Source organism: Tupaia chinensis, unplaced genomic scaffold (genome assembly GCF_000334495.1).
Source record: "Tupaia chinensis unplaced genomic scaffold, TupChi_1.0 Scaffold146052_1, whole genome shotgun sequence".
Classification (NCBI taxonomy): Eukaryota; Metazoa; Chordata; class Mammalia; order Scandentia; family Tupaiidae; genus Tupaia; species Tupaia belangeri.
This window is the reverse complement of record NW_006205908.1, coordinates 594307-620036: the sequence shown is the minus strand read 5'-3', so window position 1 is coordinate 620036 and position 25730 is coordinate 594307.

Here is a 25730-nt window from a genome sequence, read left to right as displayed (position 1 = left end):
ATGTATCTACATGTATTTCTGTGTACTACGTGGCCACAAATATGAGTACCATCATGGACAGACATTGCCTAAAAATATTGATATAATCGCTTATAAATTATAGTTAATGAGCAAAATTCCCCCTCGTCTCAGTAACAAAGTCTTCACCAAGTCAATCTAGACCAGGCAGGTATGCTATTACACTGACCTTTGTACACTTTGGCTTATTTCCTCTCCAGGATCAAAGACCCTCATAGTAAACGAATGTATGGCGAGGAAAGCATAAGACCTCCGTCTCAACGTGGGGGTTAGTATGGCAGGCGCTGATCTTCTTCACCCTCGGACACCTGAATTCACTTGCTGAAATGCATGGGGATGTGAAGCAAATAACCAGGCAATAGGAAAACATAGCCTACTTTATTAAGTACCTTTATATGAGTTTGTATTTGATGTTTGTGTGTGTGTGTGTGTGTGTGTGTGTGTGTGTGTGTGTGCGCGCGTTAACATTGTTTGTTCTTTTTATTGCTCTGAATATATTGTTTTATTTACAAATATAAAATAAATTTAATTTTTTGATTTTTGTCTTAATACACTTTTAAAAATGTTTCAATTCTGCATGAATGTATTTGTAAAAAATATTTGTTACATATGCAAATTTTCTTGAGAACTAAGATATTAGTGTAATTCTTTGCATAAAACAGAAGTGAAACACAAGTAGTAGAAAAAGTTACAAAATATATTGTCCTGGTGTGTGTGTGTGTGTGTGTGTGTGTGCGCCTTAACAGTTTGTTCTTTTTATTGCTCTGAATATATTGTTTTATTTACAAATATAAAATAAATTTAATTTTTTGATTTTTGTCTTAATACACTTTTAAAAATGTTTCAATTCTGCATGAATGTATTTGTAAAAAATATTTGTTACATATGCAAATTTTCTTGAGAACTAAGATATTAGTGTAATTCTTTGCATAAAACAGAAGTGAAACACAAGTAGTAGAAAAAGTTACAAAATATATTTAAGTATTCATCTATTCTCCATTGTAAAACCTATCAAATCTGTTCTCTGCTACCCAAAGCTGATAAGGAGATTTGAAGGAGCTAAAAAACTTACAATTAAAGAGGATTTTTGAATTGTTCTTTTACCAATGTAGCAGCCATGTATCAGGAGATCAACTCCATAGAGATCTAAGAAACAACAAAACAAAACAAAACAAAAAAAAGCTTGTGATTTATTTAGGTAATATAGTATTAAACTCTATTTTGAGTTTAATGGGAGAAACCAATGCATTAAATGTAAGTGAACCACGTTTGTACTAAAACATAAGCCAAGAAAAGAATAAGACAAATAAAAGCGTAGTTAAAAAACTCTCATCCTGGGGGGTAACATTTATTTCTAGATAAATACGCCATGCTCTTTGGATTTGGTTCCAATACCTATTTATGTAGATGGAATAAGAGAACCAACCAAATGTCCCCCTTCGCCACTTCAAGGAGTAACTGCTGGGAAGAAGCAATTACAGTCAAATTGCTTACACCTTAAACCCCAGGTGCTCTAGATGGATGGACAATCCCCCACAGTGTGAGTCTGAAGCTCTGAGACTCAGGGGAGTGGCAAGAGGCAAGTCTGTGCGAGATGTGTTTTGTAGTGGAGAAAGCAAAAGACCTTCAAAGTTAGAAGACAGAAGGCTCTGGGGGAATGGATGAGAGCTTTATGCCAACAACAAAAGTACATAAAAACCAACAACTTGCATTTGTCAGGGTAAAATGAAAATACAAAAAGAAAATAAGTGGAGGAGAGGAAAACTCTATAAATGAAAAGGATGAGTCACTGTATGCACAGGTTTACCAGTTGGACGGAAGGTTACGTATTCAGAGAACATGTATTGTGTATCTGTAAGATGCAAGGCTCTGTGAGGACCAGGGATGACATAGACATACAAGGAGAAATCCTGCCCTCTTAAGCGACTTTTTAGAAGAAAAGGGGATAACTAGGCTGTAAATCAAAAACACTAGTTGATAATACATAGGTTGAATGAGCAATTTAAGAATAGAAATCATCTTCAAGCAAATGTGCCTGACTTGAGAATTTGGGTATCACACTTACTGAGTCTGGGTTCCTGGTTCTATCACTTAATAATGATTGTGTTTAAATACTATAGGCAGGTGGGCCGTTTGGTGGAATGGTGGTTAAGATGGTTGGATCCCACAAGGCTGACTGTTCAAGTCCCAGGCCCAGGAGCTTGAAGCACATGTTGGGTGCATGTGCATGCATGTACAAAAACCCACAAGGCCAAATGAAGAAGAGATTATGGTGTAGCCATCTCCCATAGGGGATGCTTTCTCATTTTCCCTCTTTCTCATTCTCTTTCTGTTTCTCCCCACAAGTGCACACACTCTTTAGCAAATTAAAAACAAAACAAAACAACAAAAAAAAAAGCACACACACAAAACATAGGCAGGTATTTAAAAATACCAAGTGAAAATCATAAAAGCACAATCTTCACATGAATGAGTACAGTCAGGATGAAGTTAGCATGATATGGTACCTAGCTGCCTAGCATGCTCCTTCTAATAGAAGTAGTTACATTGTTTGTCCTGGCTCTGTTTCTCTGTCCTGTCTTCCTTCTGTATCTTCTCAAGAATGCTGATTTTATTATCTGGAAAGATGACTCTATTAATACCAACACACTTTAAAGTACACAGACAATACATTGCCATGTCATAAAAGTGTGTCAAACATCTAAGAAACTAATAAATAACCCATCCCAAGTATGTTTATGTTGCACATTCAGACGAACTACGTTTCGAGTAGGGGAAACAGTCATTTTGGTGATTAAGTATTTCCTGATATTAGTTTCTATTGGATAAAGTTTTTCTCCAGCAAGATCAAGCTCATTCTTGGATTTTACAATAGGTGTTAGTTGTTGGAAAGGTTTATATGCAAATCTCTGCTGAGGAAATCCCAAACCAGCTCTGAGCTGGTATACCTTGCCCTTTAATTGATTTTCAGATAGAGAGCACAGCCCAGGGAGTCATGCAACACACACTCCCGTTGAGCCATTCTCCTTTATCTCGATTACCCTTGATGTGTTATCAGGAAACCCGTAGTGCTCTCTCTCTTCAGGGGATCATTTTTTCCTTTGGGTGGAGATGCTAGGGTTTTACAGATAACTCAGTGGGGGGTTTTCATGGCCATACCTCTTACAATCACAAACTGAGAAGCAAAACCTCCCTTGCAGCTAATAAAATTCGACATCATAAATTCTAGCCATCTCCTATTTAACATAAGAGTATATTCGATGATATTCTCTTTTAAATAAAGCACTTTTTTTAAATTCATTTTGTTTGTCAACACACCAGTTTGATGCTGGGGATGATTTACTCAAGAGCAAATACTATCAGATACCTGCGGTTTCTCTGTACTACCTCAGGGGGGCTTCGACATCCGCCACCTCAGATCTCAGTACTTCAAAGAGTTTTCCCTGAAGCTGTGTTTACAGCATCAGCTAAAAAACAAGGTCCTGCTCGCTTTCACACACCTTTTTGCCACATTAAAATCCTAGCTGCACCAAAATAACAACTCTTTCTACATCGGTTGGTGGTGGGTTTGGGGATGGCTGCCATGCATTTTAACTTTTTAAATCACAAACCACAAGCCAAGTAAAAAATGATCTAAGTGGACTCTTGCCATATCTTATATCCAATGCTTTTCTCCGGATAGGATATAGCTCCACCTTATGGCAGGAAGTTATTTAAAGTGGAGACAGGATGTGGACGGCATGATGGTGGCAAGCATTTCTTTTTTCTCTAGGTTTTTGCTTTTCCTTGTACTCCAGTTGAAACGGCAGGTCTACATGCAAAAGAGACAGAGAGGCAGTTCTTCCATTTGTCTTCCTTGGGAATCTGTGAAAGTTTTGTGCTAAACCTAGACCATGACCGTCTGGAGCACCAGGGTTACGAAAGACAAGGGAAGGATGGGTTTGTCAAGCTGCAAACGCAAAACAAAATCATGTGCTTTGATATTCTTATTAATTAAATTTTATTAAGTGTCTGTCTGATACTTTATCCCTTAATCTCTTCATTCTCCTCTTTTCTGTTCTATCCATCATTCCTTTTTGCTTGGTTCTAATGTTTATATGCTACCTCCTGGAATCTAAGAATCACCGACTGCTGGCCTAAACAATGATTGGAGATTTCTTGTAGACTCTTTCAACCTTATGTAGTCTCATATTTCCTATTTCTATATCCAGTTTCTTTGCAGCTGTATCCTTAGTAAGGTGACAGCTGGCTATTAAGTTTCTTTTTTCCCCCCCCAGACTTTGTCATTGAATATATTGTATATGTTAGAACTCTGTTAAAATCTCATAAGGAACATCTGAAGCTTCTTCATATTTATTTAAAGAGCTGTACAGAGAAATTTAGGGGGAAAAAAAAAGAAATTGACTTTTGTTGTCATCCTTTCCATATGCCAATAACTCTGTTAAGCAATAGAATGTATTCTATGTGACTTAAACTCACAGCTATCTTCTAAAATATTCCCAGCCCCAATTTACCAATGATATGCAAGTGGTTTATCTAAGGTCATGTAGCTCCTAGATGCCCCATCTTGCTATGACACCCACCATATTTTGTTTTAAATACACCAATTGACTGCTGAGGCTTAGAGGAAATACTGAGTTGTTGGAAAAGTCATGACACATTTTTGTACAGAAAAAATATCTTATTTTCCAACGACCCAATAGTTCTGTGGCAGGTAAACATTTTAGCACCTTTCAAATCCTACTGAATAGGTTGCTGCTTTGAGTATGCATTTTCTCAGAACAATAAAGTTTGAAGGAATTTTATCAAACCTCCTATCTTACAGTAGCCAAATAGTAAGCTTTTATTGAACATCTTCTGTATGGAAGATATTATGCTAGGTGTTATGGGAATATAAACAGAAAAAAAAAAGATATCATTCCTCTTCTCAGTAGTACTTGTGAATTAATTCATTCAACAAACTCGGAAGCAACTTTGATATGCCTGACAGTGGGAGGGTAAGGGAGGCTACATCTTCAGGGAAAGGCAGGGTTGAACAAATTCTATTAAACGCATAGTAATTATCACAATGACAAGGCAAACAACTCAATACTTACAGGTAAGAGAAAGGGAAACTCGAGCTTGGAGAGGATTTCATTGGGGAATTCTCACTGGAGCAGGAGCTTTGGAGTAAATATCTCAGAAATCTTATTTCATGGTAACTAGTATCAAGAAAACAGCTTCATTCTGAAAATGAAATTAAATAGGGTTACAGATGTGGAACCTAGATATCTACTCTGATCACTGCCCCAATATATTAAGACTAGTAAGGCAGACCGTATTATCTTGTAAGTTGCTGACAGTCCAATAGCTTCTCCACGATTTCTGCAAATTCTCAGACAACTTGTCCATATCTGGTCAGTTTTGAACCTACACCCTTGCCTTTACACATGTAGTTCACTTGGGATTCTCTGTCCTATGCTTACAGCTTTTCCAAGCTGTGAAAATCAGCCTTAGTCCTTATTTGTATTGCGTAAATTATTCCTATGACGAATCAGAGTACATAATTCACTTTGGGGATAGAAAATAGGGTTGATGAAATTAGAGGAAATTATATATATAGATGATGATGCTAGTAATAGATGATAAATATTAAGTGATAGGTAATAGATTTACAAAAATGTAAAAGTTCTTATTTTGAATATTAAACATATTTTGTAATTAACACTTTTCTGGGCTATTTCCAAAACACACTTTGTAGTTTCCTGCTAAATTGTACAGACTTTCTTTCTACAGCTTCCCTCATCACCCACAGAAACTCCAAATTCTTTGCCCTTTCGCAGGAAAATGTCACAACTACTCCAAACGCAGCATAGTCCATCTTCATAAATTCGTCTTTACCAAAACTTCTGGGAAGTGTCTTTAGGGGAGGACTTTGAAAAGCCAGTAATGAAATTAAAAGTTCAACTTTATTTTTACGCAAAAAACATTTTGAAATCCCTGCATAGCTTTTTCATAATGTAAATTTCTTTTTATAAAAAAATATTTATTTTATTTTATTTAGTATCATCACCAATTTTTTTTAAGTCTTCCATAGAGCATGCATGCCCACTAAAGAGAGGGAAAGTGAGAAAGCAAGCCACCAGGTCTGGGACTTGAACCACGGTCAGTCATGTGGGAGTCCAGTGCCCCAATCACCATGCTACCCGCTGGCCCATAATATGCATTTCTAATAAATTATTGAAGACTGCTTTTATTTTACATGAGTCATTAGTCTTAAAAAGCAGCCCGAGTTTAAAATAACAATATGCATTTCTTTTCCTTAACTACACATAAAGTGATCACCAGTGTGCAGCACATACTAACCTCTTAATAAGGGAAGACATTAAAAACTGCTTATAAGTTAGTAATAAAATGTAATTATGTAAGAATTATCATGATAACTATTATTATAATCAAAAGTAACTAAGAAAATATATGTTATATGTCATAGACCTACAATTTTAATTTTATTTGCTAGAAAAACGAATTTATCTCACTTGTATAGTATTTTTAATGACAGCATCATGGTGTATATAGCACTTTGAATTATGCAGCTGAATATTTTTTAATCCAGAAATGACGCATAAACTGAGAGTGATTATTTGCTGGACATGGTACAATAATAGTCCTTCAAAATTATTGACGGGATAAATATTTTCATCTTGACAAACTGAAGTAATTACTAAAGTAATTATGTATGTAAGCAGGCATCTACTCGTTATATGAGGCTTTTCATATTATGAAAGAGAACTAAAAAGTTGTATGAAATGGATATTATTTTAAAAACAAAGCACACTTTAGAAAGGCACAATTTCTTCTTTTATCTTTTATTTCAACTGTCGTTGAGGTCTTTGTTTTTCCTCTGCCTTATGCCTTAATTTGTATATGGCACAAAGCGCATTCACATTTTGGCATCTGAATTCAAGGTAGCTCTACTTCTGACATATTCTTAATTATTGTACACATGTCACTCATTTCATTTTCTTAATAATGACAGTCCTGATTTATGATGAAATTTGGTGCTGAATCATATACTACCCCATATTATTTAAACTTTGTCCCTCATATTTTAATGTTTTCGGTTGTAACAAATATGTTATCACGAAGAGAATATTTTACTTCTTTTGTAACTACCTCCACAAAACATATATTGTTAAGCCTTGTGATTGGTAGCTACACAGTACTGAAGGCAAAACTATATGTATATATTTGATACATATAATAAACACACTTTATGACATAGCTTTCGGAGATACCAATTTAGAGACTGTAAGGGAGACTTTTTCTCAACATCTGCATATTTTGAGAAATCATGTGCTACGGCCCAGGACTGGCATGTGATAAATGTTTTATGTTTGTTTTTTTTTATTTTGAATTTATCTTTAGAGCTCCATCATGTCAGACATCTCCATGATATTCTTCCTGTATATCCTCAGAGATACACTTAGCTGAATGCCAAGGAAGCTATTCCCAAGACACGGCACTCCAGACAAAATCTTAACATATTAGACTCGCTTTCCAAACTTCAAACCATGAAAGCAAAATAAGTTAACAAACCAACAAATAAGCAAGCATGCAAAAGTGATTTGAAAATGATAAAAGAAAATTCTTAAATAAGTTAAATAATTTGTTTCTACAACGTGTTTTTTTCTTCATTTGGGAATACATTTATTTTGTACAGTATTTATTTTGTACAGTATTTATTTTGTACAGAATAAGTGGTTAATAGAGCCAAAAAAAAAAAAAAAACCTAGTATGTTTTAGCTTGTAACTTTCTTTCCCCCCTAGTTTGCCAAGGGGTATGTGTTCTTGCTTGCTGGAGAAAGAGAGAGGAGAAAAGGGAGAAAGCACCCTCCCTCCATAAGGAACAGCCGCAACACAATTCTCTTTCCTCTATTTCTCTCTCCTTTTAGGATTTGGGGCACAGGTGTACATGCATTCAACGTGTTTTTCAAACTACTGGTCCAGGACTCATGCAGGTGGCCACGTGGGACCCAACTGCCTCAATGGCCATGCTACTGTTTGGACCAGCTTGTAACTAAACCTGAGAAAATCGTTTGTCAATCATCTCTTTAAGTGATGGATCAGCCAATAATCTATTAGCTACTGTATACAAATACTTATTCATGGAAAGGGTCGAAGGAAAACCATTAAAATCAGTTTAATTTGGTTTGAAATATATTGTGATTCATGCATATTCTGGTTTCTCACTCTAAGTGCTAGCGACACTTCGGACGGGATAATTTCTTGTTCCAGGGGGCAGTTTGCTGCACGGTAAGATATTTAGCAGTAACCCTGGCCTCTACCTACTGGATGCCAATAGCTTGTTCCCTATTTGTGATGAGCAAAAATGTCTCCAAACATTCCCTGGGGAGCAAATTACCTCTGGTTGAGAAACACTGATGTAGAAGGAATCCTCGTAAAGTTTATTGTCTTCATAAAACTATGCTTTTGTCCACAATACACATTTCTAATTACTTTTTGCACCAAAATTAACTTGTACTTTAATTTCATTTTCCCAAAAACATATTTTTAAGTTTATTTATTTCTCCCATGAGCAAAAAAGACAAAGAAAAATAGACACACAACATCCCCAATAGGGTTCTGATGCTGTGATCCATCTCCAGCTCCAACGAACCCGATTGTAGGCACCCATATGCCAAGAACACCCAGAGAAGTCTCTGGACATGAATCCAGAACCTTTCCATGGGGGTCAGCCTCACAGAGAGTTACATTTTACTACTAGGCCATTATCCAATCCCCATTTTTCTAGGAACTTTTTGAAGGTCCCTAATATAGGACTGTATATTTTTTCTTGGTAACTGAAAAATTTACATATCACTTGAAAAGACAGTCATTTTGAAGACCTGTCACGCATTGACAGCTTTCTATATCTTACTAAGATAACTCAAGTAAAACTGGACTTCTTAGATGGTAATGAATTAAATAAACAAACAAATAAATTTCCCACAAACTTTATGAAGGAATGTAAATACTTACCTATGGTGCTTACAGGGCACAAATAAAATTTAGTTGAAAGCTTTTAAGATTAATAATGATGGCAGGTTTGGGGTTATATTTCTCTTGTTTGGCAGGATTCTATTTAGGGATTTTGAGGAGCCAGTTTCTTTTAACATACATTGCATTTTCAGGAAAGTCATGACACATTTTTGCATAGAAAAATACATCATGACTTTCCCAATATCCTAATAGAAAATTATCTTCTTCCTGCTTCAAGTGTTACAACAACTGCATAATACAGGTAGAACTCTAAAGTGGTTTCAGGTCCCAGTTATGGTGAGGACTAAAATGTTAGTGAATGCAAACTTAATAAATTTATTTATAATTTGTTTTGTCATAGTCTGCTTCACTTAGCATTAAATCCTCTGTACTTATCCACTTTGTATCAAATGAGAAGATCTTATTTTTCTTTATGACTGAGAAGTATCTCATAGTGTACATGTGCCACATTTTTTCAATCCAGACATCTATTCTTGAGCATTTGGGTTGATTCATTCAAAGACATAATAGTAGGGAGAAGAAATGTGGATACCAGTGACTCTATGGAGGGAATGAATAGTAAGGGATAGGAGAGATAGGTTCAGGAAAAAGGCATTTAACAGACACCAGAATGTAAAGTTCTCTGTTTTTATGATATATATGGTAATATACTTGATTAGAGTACCATGCACAGCATGCAGGCTTTGAGTAACCATATTATACACTATAAAGATGTTCAATGATCAAATGTAGATAACAAATTATAAAGTCAAATAAATAATTTAAAATAAAAATAAATTGTTCTCAAGAAAATGCCCTGTTCTGCGTTGTCATTTATTTCCATAAATGTCTCAGTTTCAGTTTCATCTGAAAGTGCTTAGTATACAGTTTTCCACACCTTAGAAGGCTAACCTACTCTTTTAAAACTATGCATAATTGTTCATTTAATATGCCTTCAAAGCTTTGATGAATTTCTACCAGAGCAACCGAAGAAGGTTTCGGCTCTCACTGTAATTCTTTATATGAGGAGCAAGGAGATTTTAGACTTCACACTTGAGGTATTGATTATTATTGAACTCGTTTTAATCTCATTGAAAAACTTTGCTGAAAATAGCAAGACTCTTCAGAGCCTTGATTAACTTTACATCTACCTTTGATTCTATGAATATGTTTTTTAAGCTCTGCGAGTTTAAGCTAAGTCTCTTGTTATTAATATGCTTGTGAAGACTACATCCATGGTATCATTGCCAAAATCAAATAAGATAGCAATTTAAATGTACACTAGAAAAATGAGTCTTTGACCTTTTATTTTTACTTGCACCTGGATTTTTAAAATATTCTTTTTAAAGGAGTTGGATCATTGTCCACTTGCAAGAATGAAGAGGAAATCAATTACCGTTCTCTAAAATAAGCTTGTGATTTTATTGTCATGGATTATGACAGACTTTAGAAGAATTATGAATTTGATAGTTATCTATCAAAAAGAAGCATTAAATAATTATGATGACATAGGTGCTTATTACTTTAGCAAGACTAAGTCTCCAATATTGTAGTTGGTATTAGCTAATTCCATGCAGCAAGGCACTTTATTATGATTTGTCAAATTGTTCAATTTGACAATAATATACTTATAAACATATTGAGAGGCCACTGTATTTATAATTGTATGACCTATTAGACTATTATAAAATAGTTAAAATATTCTAAAAGAATGATGATTAATGATTATGATGGATAATTGGAATCATTATTATTTATTAATGATTATGATGACTAATTGGAATCATTCATTGTGTTTTTCTTTCTTTTTCAAAAAAGGGCCATAGTGTATGTACACTCACTAGAAAGGAGAGAGACAGAGAGAGTAAGCGAAAAATCACCTCCACTTCCCCGAGAAGCGATTGCCGTGCCACAATCCCTTCTCCTCCATTCTCCTCCTGGGATTTTGGGCACACAAGCACATGCACCTGGCATGATTTGTAAGCTGCCAGGTCCAGGACTGGAACCACAGTTGGCCGCATGGGAGCACATGCTGGAGCATCTTAACCACTATGCCACCTGTTGGTCCTTATTCTAATATTTTTTTAAATAATAGAATCAATCTTAGCCCAGCCATGGTGGCACAGAAATAGCACCATTGCTTGGAAAGGCTGAAAGCTGTATGGGAGTCCTGCATTCAGCTCCTTGGCCTACATGAACATGCCAGGTATGGTAGTCCGTAACTGTGACTCTAACCATTGTAATTGGGAAGCTGGGACAGCAGAACCACAGCTCAGTAAGAACATGTCATACCTATCTCTGTCTGTCTGTTCTGTCTCTCCTGCAAAGGGGAAAATATCTTACCAACTGCTTCTCTTATTTCCAAAACAGTAGCTTTACTTTTATCAATAGCATAGCAAATTACTAGTATTAGCAATTATAGCAATTAATATATGCTGAGAAATTACTAGACCAGAAACCTTTCTATATATGATTTTATTTACTTTCAAGGCAATCTTCTGAGATAAATATTGTCTTTTTGAGATAAGGATTATCAAATTAAGAACAAGTTCGTGCAGCTGTTAAGTGGCAGAATTCCGATGCAAACTCACACAGTTGACCTCCAAACCACTGTAGTTACTAATTTATGCTACCTGAGCTCCAGGCTTCCAACAACAAATGTAAAATAAAATCATTGAATATACAACTGTTATCAAAAGCCAGGTTTAGGGAAAAAATAGGGAAATACATGTAAGTGCTCCTTGTCCACTTTCTTCTGCCCAGTTTAAGCTGTATGTTTGCATTAAAACAGACCACCAGGCCCAGTTCGAGTGGCTCAGGGATATGGCACTGCCATGTATTATACGGACCATGTAGAATTTCGAATCCTGGTTGAACCTCAATATCAGGCACACCTATACTCCTGACTGACTAGAAACTTCCAGTGAGGGGTAGATTTCTGTGTGGTGAGATGTTGTCAAAGGTATCCATCCTTCTCACTCCCTCTCTGTCATTCTGTTTGCCTCTCTCACAATTAATACATTTCAAAAAAATATATAAACTTCAAAAGCTCTCATTTTATTTTCTTTAAGGAGGCAAACATCTCAAAAATGCAAGACTAGATCATCAGAATTCTTGCTTGTCCACCACTCTCATCGTTATTCTAGGAATGACTTACTCTGAGTTAGTAAGTTGATTCCTAGTTATAACATGCTAAGTACTACCAGATCAATGGACTGCTGGTAGCTGAGAAATGCAGATACATTCTTCTAATGTAAATTGGAGTACAACAAGACATTGATTTTCATTAATATTTCTTTTTAAACACTTAAAACATTTTAATTTACATGTAAATGAGACTGATAAATAAAGAAAGGAGAAGCATTCACCTGAATGTCTGGTCCTACCATAATCCCTTCCTTCCAGTTCTCCACCCTGTCAGACCATGGCCACTTAAGTGTGTGCCAGTCGTTTTCAGGTAGACTGGCCTGAGGAGTTGAACCACAATTGTCTAATGGGGTCCAGCTTCTCTTAAGGAGGGCATTACTGCTGCACCAGAGCATCTATTAATGTTTTTCTTTAAAAAAAAAGTTATTTTAAATAAGGTATAAATTACTTAGAGTAAAAAGCATCCATGTTAATGATAAATTTTGACAAATTGGATTTGACAAGTTTGGAAACACAAATAAAATAGTGATATCCACAGACTCAAAACACAGAATATTTTTGCAACTCAAAGTTCTCCTGTTCTCTTTCCCAATAAACACCTCTCACCACCAAAGAACTACATAACTGATTTCTGTCTCAATTATTTAATTTTATTTTATCTAAAGTATATAAAAATATCTTATCTTCGGGACCAGCAGTTAGCGTAATGGCTATGTTGCTGGACTCCCATGTAGGCGACTGCAGTTTGAGTCCCCGACCCGGTGGCTTAAAGCTCAAGCCAGGTGCGTGTGCGTGCATGCCCAAGATCCCGAGAGGAGAATGGAGGAGAAGGGATTGCAGAGTGGCCATCCCCCCTGGGGGGTGATTTCTCACTTTCTGTCTCTCTGTCTCTCTCTGTCTGTCTGGCGAGCGCATGTGCCCTATAGCAAAAATCTTAAAAAAAAAAAAAAAAAAAAAAAAAACCCACTTCTCTTTATGTGTAGTTTCCTTGGCTTCAACTTAATGATTTTAAGATTTGCTTTTACTTTTCTGTGTATCAATAGTTCATATGCAGAGTAATATTATATCATATAAATATACCATGATTCATCCATTCCCCTGTAAATAGACCCCTGAATTGTTTCTAATTATTAGCTATTATTTATAAAGCAGCAGTAAATATTCTTGTATGAGGTTATCTGTGGGAAAAATATATTTATTGATTAATTACCTAGCTGTGCAATTTCTGATGTTTAATTTGTTATGCAAGGGCCAAAGGTTTTGTATCATTTCACATTACTGTCAGCAAAACATGCAAATTCAGTTCACGTGGTCCCTAATATTTGGTGTCACCAACCTTTTTAATTGTAGCAAACTGTTCAATGTAATTGTGATTTTTAACTTGCATGTTCCTAATCATTAATGATGCCAGTTTTTTTTGTGAACGTATTGACCATTTCTATATCTATTTTCTGAAGTGTCAATTAAAGAGTTCTAAAATTAATTTTTAAAAATTTTGTGACAGGGCTTGTTCACTCACCAGTTTACAGAAGAGAGACAAAGAAGATGAGAACGTGACAAAGCAACCCCCCTCCTAGAAGGGAGTGTTATGCCACAATTCTTTCTCCTCTATTCTCCTTTTGAGATTTTGGGCACACGCAATTGTTTTTCAAGTTGCCAGGTCAGGACTTGAACAAAGCAATTGCTCATGTGAGATTCAGCTTCTTTAGCCACCAACCATCAGCTGGCCTGCATCCTTTTAAAAACTTTTCTTAGTTTTTAACATTATTTCATGCAAGTAAAAAACAGGGTAAGAGTCATCCAGGTGTTGCATGTATTAATAATCTATTTCTTTTTATTGCTGAGTAGTATTTGATTATATGCATGCACTACAATTCATTTAACTATCCACCCACATTAAGGACATTTTGTTTCCAATTTTGAGCTAATATGCATAAACTTCTATAAACATAGATACATAGGTTGTTTTTGTGAACATATACCTCCACTTCTCTGGAATAAAGGCCCAAGAATACAATTGAGTAATGTGATACTTTCACATTTTAAATGTTTTAGAAAGGGTCAACAAGTTTTCTAGAGTAGCCATACCGTTTACATCCCCACCAGCAATATATAGGTAATTCAGTTTCTTTCCATTCTTTCTAGCACTTACTATTGTCATTATTCATAATTTTAGCCACTTGGATAGGTATGTAGTAGTATATCACTGTGGTTTGATTGGCATCTCCTTACTGAATAATGATGTCACCATTTCTTATATGTTTTATTTACCATCTGCATATCTTGTTATATGAAATGTCTCTTCATGTGTTTTTCCCACTTTCTAATTAAATTCTTCCCTTTTTCACTGTTGAGTTTTGAGAGGTTTTGTATTGTATTCTAGAAACTAGTCCTTTGTTGATTATGTAGTTTGCTAATATTTTCTCCCACTCTATATCTTGTTTTTTCATCATCTTGACAGGATCTTTCACAAGGCAACATTTTCAAGTTTGGTATAGTCAAATTTAATATTTTCTTTAATAAATCATATTTTTAGTGTCATATCTATAAATATTTTGCCTAGACCAAAATTCTGAAGATTTTCTTCTATTTTTTTCTGAGTTTAAAACTTTACGTTTAAGTTTATCATCTACCTTGAGTTAATTTTTGGATAAAATGTAAGACTTTGGTTCATGTCCATAGGTTTTATTGGCTTGTTTTTGCTTGTGAACACACAGTTCCTCCAGTACCAATTGAAAAGTCTGCCTAGGACTAGTGAGTATCATGGAGGTTAAGGTGCTGGATCCCACATGGCCAATTATGCAGTTGAGTCCAGATCTGGTGCCTTGAAAATCACAAAAGGTGCATGTGTGTGCATACCCCAAATCCTGAGAAGGTATTGTAGCATGGCCATACCCCCCCACCCCCACAATGGGTAATTTCTCATTTTCTTCTTTCTCTCTCTCTTGTGCACATGCCCTATAGTAAAACTAAAAAGAAAAAAAAAAAGCCTATCTTTTCTATATAGGATATTTTTGCATTCTGTGAAAAAATCAGTTGGATGTATATACATGGACCTGTTTCTATGTTATTTACTCTGTTTTACTAAGCTATCTGTCCCTCCAATAATACCGTATGTTTTTGAATACTAGGCAGATTTTTTTCACTTCATTCTTTTCTTTCAAAATTATTTTAGTGGGACCAGCAGTTAGCATAATGGCTATGTTGTTGGACCCATGTAGCCTACTGCAGTTCAAGTCCCGGACCCGGTGGCTTAAAATCACGCTGGTCACTTGTGCGTGCGTGCCCAAGATCCCGAGAGGAGAATGGAGGAGAAGGGATTATGGCATGGCCATCCCTTCAGCGGGTGATTTCTCGCTTTCTGTCTCTCTGTCTCTCTGGCAAGTGCACATGCACTAGAGAAAAAAAAAAACTCTCAAAAAATTATTTTAGCTGTTCTAGTTTTTTTGCATTTCATATATATTTTAGAATAATCTGTCTGTACCTACAAAAAACATTTTCCTGAAATTTTATAGGCATTATGTTAAACTTATATATCTATTTGAGAAAATATTTGCATCTTTACTTTATTGAGTCTTCCAATTCATGAACATGGTGTGTCTATTCACTTCTTTAGCTATTCTTGCTTTTTTGTTGTTTTTTTATCAGCATTATATTGTTTTCAATATACTAGTTCTATAGAGGTTTTATTAGATTTAAAATTGTTTCTTGTTTTTCAGTGATTATAAGCAAAATTGTATTTTTAGTTTTGTTGTCCTTGTGATTATTGGCAGCTTATAAGGTGTCGGGGACCAGCCTCTGCATGGGAGGGTTATCTCCACAGAGGCAGCGAAGGTGAACAGAAGACAGAGGCCTTGGTGCCCTTTCATGCACGTCCTATGCCGAACACCCCTCAGAGATCGCTCTCTGAGGAGTGACAACTACTAGGAATCATCGTGAGGTTTTATTGAAAATGTGTTACATGCAAGTAAATGGAAGAGGGACTACGTGTTTCAATTATCAGCTCATAGAGTTTTAACAATAGAGAACATAGATTCTATTTAGGGTTGGATTAAGGGTGGGTCTAGTGCAATTCCGCAATTGTAGGTGGGTCTCCATGGAATGCAGTTTCGGGAAAGCGGTTCCGGTAAGCAGAGATGATGATCAGCTGATGCGGCAGCAGCCATCTTGTGATTACAGGGAATGGTGCTGAGAAAAGAAAATCTCAAGTATAGATATTAGTTCTTATGGATCTTAATAAAGAATGATACTTATACAATTTGTAGGGATCTAAAACTTAACTTGAGGAATCCTAATATATTTATCTATTTCACTTGGTGAGGGCGGGGGTGTCCTGGGCCAGTTTTGGCCTAATCCTATTTTAGGTAAAGAAAAGATTAAGTTTACCTTAAATGTATTTTGAAGGGCCTTCCAAAGGTCAAGATTATTGGGGAGGCAGAGGTGGGTGGCTTCCCAGCAAGGCTGCCACAGTTTCTGGAGCAAAATCCTAGGTCGGGGGGGAGGGGGGGCGCACAGTAGTGACCTTGCCAAGGAACTGAACCTACTGGAAGCGAGGGTGGGGGGGCTCAGACAGATCCTGGGGCCCCGCCGGGTCAGACTCCTCCAATAAGAAGTATTTTTGTCTTGTATCCTGCAACCTCTCTGAACTTATATATAACATATATTAGATACGGTAGGTTTTGTAGATTTCCTTGGTATTTTCTATATAGACAAATTTGTCATCTGCTAATAGAGAGATGTCTTACTTTTCTTATTTCCTCCTCTCACTATTGCACTTTCTAAAACTTCCACCTCTGTATTGAATAAGAGTGGTGATTTTTAAAAATCCTTATTTTGTACTGATCTTAGGGAAAAATGCATTTACTTTTTCAGCATTAAGCTACACACTTTTCATAAATGTTCTTTATCATATTGAGGACTCTTAACTTGATTTCTTTATTCTGTTTTAGCCTGAACAGGTATTGAATTTTCTCAAGTCTTTTTGTACATTGGTTGACAAGATAACATATATTCTCCTCTTGAGCTTGTTTTGATAGATTACATTGATTGATTTTCGAATTTTGGACTATCCTTGAATCCCTACAGTAAGCCCCACTTGGTCATGATCATGGTTTTATTCTTCTTATATATTGTTGAAATCTACTTGCTAGTATTTTGCTAGGGATTTCATGCTTACATTCAGGGATAATAGTGGTTTGTCTATTCTTTTCTACAGGGCATATACACTCCCGAGAAAGAGAGACAGAGAAAGGGAGAGGAGAAAGTACCTTCCATGAAGAATTGGCATGCCTACAATCCCTTCTCAGTCATCTCTCCCTCCTTTTGAATTTTGGGTACATATGTATACACATCTGGCATGTTTCTCAAGCCACTGAGTCCAGCATGGGAACTGCACAGTTAGAAATATGGAATCTTTCTTAGCCACCAGATACAGAGTTGGCCCTGTCTACTATTTTATTTAATGCTGTCTTTGTCTGGTCTTAGAATCACAGCTTCATAAAATGAATAGAGACATGTTCACTGTTTATTTTCTGGGAGAGATTGTGTATAATTAATATTGATTCTTCTTTAAATAATAGAATATGTATATGTCAGTATATGTGGATATGAATATTTACTTTTTGAGATTCGCTAGTTACAAAGGATTTCATTTCATTAATCTTTTTTAAAGAACAAATTCTTGTTTTGTTGATTTCTTTCCATTTCTGTTATTGTCTTCCTTCTGTTTCCTGTAGGATTATTTTTATTTTCCTTTAAAATAAGAGCCTAGGAAGTAAAAGTTTAGGTTATTGATTTGAAACTTTTTCTCTTTTATTCTGTATTAATTTTAATGCTACAAATTTGCCTTTCAGGACCACTATTGCTGTTTTTCACACATTCTGAGATATTTTTACTTATATTCATCTCAAAAGATTTTAAGATTTTTTCCTCTAGATATTCTATTTGATCTATGCATTCTTTTAAAATGTGTTTCCAAATGTTTGGCATATTTTATTATCTGTCTATATTTTTCATGTGTATTTTTATTCTATTGTATCAGATTTCACACCATGTGTGAACTTAATTATTGTTGAGAGAGAGATTTTTGCTAGGGGGCACATGCACTCACCAAAGAGACAGAAAGACAGAAAGTGAGAAATCACCCTCCAGGGGAAAGGACACACTACAATCCCTTCTCCTCCATTTTCATGTATACATGTGCCCAGTGTGAGATTTAAGGCACCTTGTCAGAGATTCGAACTGCAGTTGGCTATATGGGAGTGTAGTAATATAACCATTATGCCATCTGCTGACCCTGAATTTAATTTTTTTTTAAATTATTGAGATTTGATCTGTGGTCTATGGTATAGCTTATTCTGGTATAGATAGGATCACTTGAAAACAATGTGCAGTTTATTTTTGAAGTGCTCCAGAAATGTCAGTTAAGTTCTCTTTGTTGAGCTCTTCCACATGTTTCTGAGGTATTGTCTACTTATTATATCAATTGTTGAGAGAGCAGTGTTCATGTTTCCAACTATAATTGTGAATTTATATATTTCTCCTTTCAGTTTGATCACTTTCTGTTTAACTTATTTTGCTGATCTGTCATTTTGTGACTATGCACTTAGGATTCCTAGCTTTTTGGTGTATCAAAACTTTTATTATTTGATGCCCTCTTGTCTACAGAAATTTTTTGTTGTTGTTGTGATAGGACACCTGTGCTCTCCCTGGAGAGAGAGAGAAATAATCAGAAAGTCCCAGAAGACATGGTCAGGATCCAATCCCTTCTCCTCTATTCTCTTCTCAGTATTTTGAGCACACATGGCACATATGCTCAGCATGTTTTTCAAGCTGCTGGTCTGGGAAGCAAATCACGCAGTTGGTCATGTAGGATCCAGACATCTTAACTATAACACTACCAGCTGGCCCACTTGGATCTACTTTAAATGACATTAATATGGTCACTCCTGCTTCTCTTCGATTAAGTTCACATGAAATATCTTTTCCACCCCTTAATTTCAACCAGCCTATGATGTTATAATTTTTAAAAATATTTTACATTCATGATAGAACTTGGTGCATACATGTAAGAGTGAGAAAGAGACAGAGAGAAAGAAAGGAGCACCTTCCACTGGACTAGTCTTGTTGTAATCCTCCTACTCTAGTCCTTCAGTCCATTGGATCTTTGGCATTTATGTATGTGCTAGATATGTTTCAGGTTGAATGGTCTACACTGTGACTGTCATAGGAGATCTGACTTTTCTTGAGCACAACATTATTAATGTGTCACAGAGATGATGATGTAATGTTACATTTGAAGTAAGTTCTTACAGAGAGTGTGTAGCTTGATTCTCTTTTTTAATGCATTCTGATCATCTCTTCTTGATTGATGAATTTATGTTATTTACATTTAATATAATTATTGATAGCTTTGGGTTAAGTTACTCATCTTTATTTTTTGCTTTCTGTGCTTTTTTTTCTCCCTTTCTGTGGATTTTTTAAACAGTTTTTTAACAATCCCAATTTTATTTATCTATAGCATTTCACTATTTTTTATTGTATAGCTATTTTAGTAGTTACACTAGGTACTATAGATCCATACCTAATGACAATTTACTTGTATTCTCATCTTATTAGTTCCACTGAAGTATAGAAGTATTACTTCTGTTTATATCTCTTAATTCTCCACACTAATACTATGATTATCTTAAATATTTCCTCAACATCAATGATGTTAAGCAACATCAGTGGTTTAATTTTTGCTTTAACCATCAAATATAATTTAGAAAACTCAAGAGAAGAAGGAAAGTCTATTCTATTTACCCATAATTTTGCTTATCATGTTCTTTCTTCCTTTTTCTGTTGTGTTATTTTGGAGCCTATGCCAAAAATAATTTGGCCTTGAATTCATGAATATATTTCAAGACTCATAATTATGTTCAATTGATCTATTTGTCTGTCTTATTGCCAGTATTGCACTTTCTCAACTTCCATAGCTTTACAGTAATATGGAAATCAAATAGAGTAAACCCTCCAACTATTCTAATTCTTTTGTATTTCCATATATATTTGAACACAGATAATCAAATTTTATTTTAGAGTCCAGGGTAATTTTGGTTAAGCTTACAGTGAACATACAAATAAATTTGTGAAAACTTAACATTGCAATAATTTTAACATATTCAATTTTATAATCCATGAATATGACATATCTTTCATTTTATTTCTAATTGTTTATTGCTGCTATTTAGAAATAAAGTTTATCTTTCTATATTTTCTCTTTATTTTGTAATATTGCAAAGTTTTTTCTTGTTTTAGCATAATTTTTATAAATTTTGTTTAAACAAGAGAAAAAAACAATTTTAATTATGCATATATGTATGGGGTTCCACAAGCACAGCTTCTTCTTTTTCAATTTTCAAGGCACATATTATGTCATTATAAATAAAGAGATCTTCATTTATTCCTTTCCAAATTGTATGCATTTTGTTTATTTTTCTTTCTTAGTGTAATATTGACCAGAATAGCTGAGTGTGGACATTTCTATCTTTTCCCTATCTTGGGATATAAGCTCAGGTCTTTCTCATAGGTACGTATCTTGATGATTTTGCAGATTTTCTTTACTAGAAGGAGAAAGGTTTTAGGCCAGCCACATAGCACAATGATTAAATCCTATGCACAGGAAACTAGATCCCAGACAGCCAAGTGTGGTTCTAGTCCCAGCCCCAGCAGCTTGAAAGGCAACACTGGACATGTGTGTGTATGTGACCCAATTTCTGACTGGATAGAGAAAAGTGTGTCTCTCTCTGATGAATGCACTTTATCCTTCTGGCAATTTTATTTTTTTAAAGGAGGAATTTTCTTATGTCCCTGGTTTAAAAAAACTTTATTTCTATGAAAAAGTTCTGAAATGTTAAGTGCTTTCCTGGCATCTACTTAATTATGTTAATTGTTTCCTCAAGGTATTAATATGTAAGTTACATTGAGCCATTTCCAGATATGAAACCAACTTTGCATTGCTAGACTAAAACTCACATGGTCATGTTGGTTTAATATATTTATATTCTTATGGCTTAAGTTTGATAACATTTTGTTAGGAACATTTTTGTCTACAGTCATAGTGAATATTTGTAACTTTCTTTGTATATAATACTTCTGTCTGGATTTATTAAGTTATGTTGGCTTTGTGAAATGATTTGGAAAGCAACCCAACTCACCTACATATTATATAATAGAATTTGCATAATATTGGTAATATCATTTTATTAAATGTTTGATAAAATTTCCTATAAGTTGGTCTCAATATTAAATTTTATTTGTGGGGATAATTACAAATTCTATTTAATAGAATTAAGGTTATTTAAGGCTATTTAAAATTTCTATTTTTTTATAGTCAGAACACGTACACTATTACATGGTCCCATTTACTTCACTAGAGGATAATTTGCATTCTGTGAAATTTACAATTTAAAGAGGATAGTTCTAGGAGTTTTGACAAATACATACAAATAGGGATATAAACATCACCAAAATCACGATATACAATAGGGATCACCAAACTATGACTTGTGGGCCAAATCTGGCCCATGAATTGTTGTATAGGGCCACTCAGCTAAGAAATTGTTTAATAATACTAAAGGGTTGCAAGAATAAAAACAAAGAAATTTATGTGACTGAGACCTTCTGTGGTCCAAAATATTCACTTCCTGGATTTTTACTAAAAAAAAAAAAAAAAAGTATCAACCATCAACCTTTGTTACAGGGCAATTTCATAATCCTCTAAAATTCTTCTGTGCCCTTTCTTATTAGCCATTCCTCGCAAATAAAGCTCTGGCCAACCACTGAACTGTTTTACATCTTCATTGGCACTTCCAAGAATGCCATATAAAGCAATGTTAGAGTATGTGACTTGCAGAGCAGACTTATTTATTTTTCTTAGCAGAAATCATTTGGGAATTGTGCATGTTGTTGTATGCACTGGTATTGCCCTCCCAAGTAAGAGACAAGAGTGTTCAGTCAGACATCTTCTTTTTGACTGATCAGATATACTGCATATTCCAGCACCATGCAACTCCAAAGTCTCTGTCCAGCTCAGGGTCCCCTAATAACTGCTCTTTGCCTGGTTTTTGAGTTTGCCTTATGCATAGGCAACATAGAATTTGGTCAAAGCTTCAGGAGGATATTGTATACATTTCCAGAGCTCCTCCTGGCGGGCTTCCATTCTATCAGCACATTTCAAAAATTCCAGCTGACACAGCAGGCCCAAACTCTGGTGTCTGTTCCCTCTGTCAGAATACTGGGATTCATTTTCCGTGCTTTAACTACGAAAGTTCAGACTGGGGCCAACTGCTGGTGTAGTGGTTGAAGTTACTGGAGCCCCACATGGCCAGCTATGTAGTTCGAGTCCTAGATCTGGTAGTTTGGAAAGCACACCAGACACATGTGCAAAATCTTGAGAGAAAAAATGGAGAAAAAAGGATTGTGGTATGCCCATATCCCCAAGAGGTGCTTTCTCATTTTCCCTCCCTCCCTCTCTGTCCTTCCCTCTCTGTCTCTCACTAGTGAGTGCACCAGCACTATGGTAAGAGAAGGAAGGAAGGAAGGGAAGAAAGAAAAGAGAAAGAAAGAAAATTCAGACAGCTCCAGTGAATGTTGTGTTCGCAATCTTGTTTACCTTCTATCAGGGAACCATAGTCTTGTATTGTCTGTGATCTAACACCAAAAGAACAATTTCCTTATGTGTCTTGTTCAGTTGTTTGTGGAAGAAGAGTAATTTCAGTATAATTTATTTAATTATTTTATCATGGTGAAATTAGATATCGCTTTATTTGTTTCAAATCATTTTAGTAACTAATAAAGTATCTACAATCATCTTAACATTACCAAAACCAAACACTAGCAACACTGACATCCTTTTCTGTGAAACTAGAGATACAAAAGTTATCTTTTTATAACTTCTTAACAAAATTTAGTGTACTTACATGGAAATGTTTGAAGGCAATCATATTTTTTATTTGTTTTAAATTTATCTAAAAATAAATAAATAAACCTAAATATGTTGCCTTTGAAATTTTGGTTTTTGTCTGTGGTTATCTCCCTGGTATATGTCATTAACCTAACTGAAAATACTGAGACACAACACAACATGTATTGTCTAACATTCCCACAAAAGATCACTTCTTCTGAGTGTTAGTTTCCTCTGTTGACAGAAAAAAAAGATAATAAATAAGGAAGTACCAACTGCCACTGTGAATTTTCGGCACTGAGATTCACTGATGCTCAAGGTATGAATAAAAATGCTTGCCTATATTCCACAGTTTAAGAGTCAAGTTTCATTTGTTCAACCTTTCCTACTGAACCCTTGGGTCTTGTAAGTAATAAGGAAAACTAATTATCTCTGGGCTTGTAAAAATTTTGCAGAAAAGCAGGGAGATACAGTGGGCAGTTTTTGGTTTCTGTAGTCAGATTAATATGCGTTTAAATTGTTTACTGAGTGTGTCACTGTAGACAATTTTTTTCACCTCCCTGTGCCTTATCCTCTTTGTCAGCATAATGGAGGCAAAATCTCCACCCTTAAATAGGTTTTTTGAGACTTAGATGATATATATATATCATCTAAAGCATGTATATATACAAAGAGTCTACCTTAGTTACACCAGTTTGTTAGATGTTTTCCACCCCATCCATATTTTACCACCACTGCTACTAAACACTTTTCTTTTTTATTGTTTTTGGCTTTTTTGGTTCTGTTTTTGTTGTTTTGGTTTGGTTTTTAGAGATCTTTGTTATAGGGCATGTGTCCTCACTGAAGAGACAGAGAGAGAAAATGAAAAATCACCCCCCTGGGGTGTGTGTGTGTGTGTGTGTGTGTGTGGCCACACTGCAATCTCTTCTCTTTCATTCTCCTCCTGCGATTTTGGGCATACATGCACATGTGCCTAGTGTGAGTTTTGAGCTTCTGTGTCTGGAACTCCAACCAAAGTCAGCCATGTGGGAGTCCAGTGCCTTAACTACTAGGCCATCTGCTGGCCCAACAATTTTCTTTTAAATTCATGCATATATTGTGTGTGTGTGTGTGTGTGTGTGTATTTTGCTTTTTATTTTATAGAAGAGAAACTTATAGCCTTAAATTACAACTATATCTTGTGAAACTGAAAATTTACCCGTTTTGTGCCTCAATTTAGTAATCTGTACAGAGAATGTATGTCCAGCTTTTTGGGAATCTTACGCGTATTCATTGGCTTTCTTTAGAAAAAACAGAACTTTACGGACTAGGAAAAAGAAAAAATAAAGTTCTATGAGATAATTTATTTTTCAAGGGTTTGGGGGAAAAAGATTTTGGAATTATTTTCAGTTGTTATTTATGTTTTTCTGAAATTCAAAATCTGGATTTCTCCAACAACCATAAGCCCAATGTATTTTTGTTTATAAACAAGACAAAGAAAAAATTTGAATTATACAGAATCTGTGTCCACAGTCAGGATGTGTCCTTTTGCAAACTACAATATGGTTTAAATCCATACTACAGAATATCCTAACACAGGAAATATTTCATCCAAAATGCAGTACCTTTCACAAGAATGCCTGTTGTGAGCAGAATCCAGTTGGACATTGATATTAACACGGTTGCTGGAATGATCTTCTGATTTAATGGACACAAGGTGACATGTACACACTGTACCTTTCAACAGGAATGTCTTTTGGATCCATAACATCACATACCTAAAATGTGAGGATGACAAGCTTGAGGATCTTCTCTCTTATTTTTTATCTGAGTCTTCTTTAGTCAGAGGACCTATTTCAAATAAGCATAGGCAATGGTAAGGTTAAGTTCTTATTTAGAATAGTGTAATCCTTAGATTGCATCATGCAACCGAATCTGTTCATTCCAGCAAATACACAGCATTACCACCGTAAGTTAAGGAAATAGAAATTAGCATGCGTAAGAGAAAGAGTAATTGATCTATATTTAAACTGATCCCAGAAGTCAATATTCCCATTCACTAAGTTGCTATTTACTGTCTTCAGGAATCATGTGTGTGCTCATGTTTTTATTTATTTATTTTTTATTTATTTATTTATTTTTTTTTTGGAGAGGTTTTTGCTATAGGGCGCGTGCGCTCGCCAGACAGATAGAGAGAGACAGAGAGATAGAAAGCAGGAAATCACCCCCCAGGGGGGATGGCCACGCTGCAATCCCTTCTCCTCCATTCTCCTCTCGGGATCTTGGGCACGCACGCACACGCGCCCGGCGTGAGTTTAAGCCACCGGGTCCGGGACTCGAACCACGGTCGACTACATGGGAGTCCAGCGACATAGCCATTACGCTAACTGCTGGTCCCGACAGGCTCATGTTAAAGGACTAACAAAGGGAGTGAAAGGAGAATTTGTGTCTCAGAGCCCTGAGATCTAGTCCTAATTTGAGAACTTAGGTTTCCCCAGCCAAGTTACTTAAGCCTTTCTGATCCTAAGTTCTAACATCCTTAAAATGGGTCTATAGCAATCATTGGATCTCACATATTACAAAAAGTTCATAAGGTGAAATATGCTGATAGTTATACGAT